The sequence below is a fragment of the Aethalodelphis obliquidens genome, unplaced genomic scaffold (assembly GCF_003676395.1).
Source record: "Aethalodelphis obliquidens isolate GAN/ISIS:26980383/991018 unplaced genomic scaffold, ASM367639v1 scaffold38, whole genome shotgun sequence".
Taxonomy (NCBI): Eukaryota; Metazoa; Chordata; class Mammalia; order Artiodactyla; family Delphinidae; genus Aethalodelphis; species Aethalodelphis obliquidens.
In genome coordinates, this window is record NW_020837982.1 from 19,022,250 (window position 1) to 19,024,796 (window position 2,547).

Below are 2,547 nucleotides of genomic sequence, written 5' to 3' on the forward strand. Positions count from 1 at the left end.
ATGGCTGTACAACAACGTGAACATTAATGCCACCGAACTGTACACTTTAAAATGGTAAATGTGACGTTACGTATGTTTTACCACAATAAAAATACTAAAACAACAACCCCCCAAAATAAAAACCAAGACCACCTGCAGAGGTTCCTCTGCTGTCGGCCCGGGTCTGTGGGCAGAGCCGCGCACGTGCACAAGCTCCGTGGAGCGCAGCTCAGGCCAGTGTCACCAGGGAAACTGAGGCTGGGGTGGCGGGGGCGCTGGGGTGGGCTGCGGGAGTGGAGCTGGGCCTGGCTCCGCCCGACTTTAGACTCCGAGCGCTCCTTCCCGAACCCCGGTGTCCTTTGGCGGCCGGCCCGGAGGGAGGACGGCGGACTGGTTCCCCTCGCAGCGGCGACCCCCCCTCCTCACGCAGGTGGATCAGGTCGGGGGGCCCTGACACGGGCCTCAGCATCAGGGTGGCCCGGGCGGAGCCGGCACCGCGCACCCCAGCCCCGCGGACGCCACTCTCATGCCACACAGGCCACACCCGGGCTGCGCGGCCGCCGAACGGGCGGGGCGCCACCTGCTGGCGGAGGCGGGGGGGGGGGCGCGCGGGTGCGTTCAGGGCCGGGCTTCCTGCGGGTGCGGGCGGGGTCTGTGCGGTTCCGCAACCCAACCCGGGGGTGCCAGCTACAGAATTTTATCCCTCCCAGGGCCGAGCCCAGAGCCCCCCCTCCCCGAAATCCGGGGCCAGGGAGTTCCCGGGCTCCCCAGCTCCCGGGGGTGGCGGCCCCCTGCTCCACCTCTGCTCAGTCCTCACAGGACGACGCCTCCCGTGCATCTGCGTCCTCGCTCCCCTCTTCCCGTGAGGACATAAGTCATCGGATCCAGTACGCCTCATTCTTAACTCGATCACATCTACAAAGACCCCATTTCCAAATGAGACCACATCACAGGCCAGGGGGACGTGAATTTGGGTGCATTCTATTGAACTCAGCAGAGGCCCCTGATGCAGCCTTCCCTGACCACCACCAGGACCAGCCCCTGTCCTCCGCGCCCAGCAGAGCACGTGGGCCGCTGGGTGGGGTCTGCACCGCACTGCTCTGAACCTGCTGGCTGGGAAGCATGTTCCCACCTACACTCACCTCTACAACGATATCCCAGCACAACTCTGGGGAGTCAGAGCCCCTGCCCCGTCCTGCCCCATCCTTATGCAGCAGGAATGGGCCATCCCCACTTTGGTATTAAAACTGCAGCAGGGGGACTTCCCTGGTGGCGCAGTGGTTAAGAATCTGCCTGACAATGCAGGGGACACGGGTTCGAGCCCTGGTCCGGGAAGATCCTACAAGCCCCAGAGCAACTAAGCCTGTGTGCCACAACTACTGAGCCTGCGCTCTACAGCCCGTGAGCCACAACTACTGAAGCCCACGCACCACAACTACTGAAGCCCGCGCACCCAGAGTCCGTGCTCCGCAACAGGAGAAGCCTCCGCAGTGAGAAGTCCGCGCACCACTATGAAGAGCCAACGCAGCCAAAACTAAATAAATTTTTAAAAAAAACAGAAAACTGCAGCAGGATTTTTTTTTTTTCTTATTAAGGCACCATCATGGATACCTAGACCTGGAATACTCAAAATGGAATTCAGGATTTACAGGATGAACCCACGGAAAGAACTATCAGGTCTCTGTGGTGTGGCACGTTTCATAAAGTAATAAATCTCAAGGCCAGCCTCTATCCAAGCCGCTTAGTGTTAAGGCTACAGTTTAAATGGCCAAAATCAGCACAGAGGGGACACTGTTGTACTTGGTGTTTAATTCTTAAACAGGTGTGGGTCCCTGGCGGCCAGTCACGCCAAAAACCACAATCCAGATGGTTTTTGCTTCGAGTGCTTATAAAGGACAGGGATGTTTGGAGCCGAGGGACGGATTTCTGCCCAAAGCAATTAATGTATAATGACCCACCAGCAAACGGAGGTGGACCACGTAAGCAGCAAAATGGAAATTGGTGTATGGAAATGCGCTCCTGAGATTCAAATGTTTTCAAATGTGAATCAAATGCAGAAAGTGCCAAAAAGAAAGGTTGTTCGCCTGGGTCTGTTGCTGGCCCCCCATCTTCATAAAAACCTCCCTGAAGTGGCGGTAAAGCCCGGTTCCCTGGCAAACACGGCACCCTTAGACCTCCACTGCTGGGTGTTCAGGAACTTTCCGACTTCAGGCTTTAAAAATGACACTCAAGGGCTTCCCTGGTGGCGCAGTGGTTGGGAGTCCGCCTGCCGATGCAGGGGACACGGGTTCATGCCCCGGTCTGGGAAGATCCCACATGCCGCGGAGCGGCTGGGCCCGTGAGCCGTGGCCGCTGAGCCTGCGCGTCCGGAGCCTGTGCTCCGCAGCGGGAGAGGCCACAACAGTGAGAGGCCCGCGTACCGCAAAAAAATAAAAATAAAAATGACACTCAAGTGTAGGTTTAAAACTTTGCCTGTATTTTGGATTACTTCTTCGGGATGGATCCCTGGAAGTGGAATTCCTAAGGCAAAGGGCAGAATAATGTTTAAGTTTCTTGATCAGAGATTTC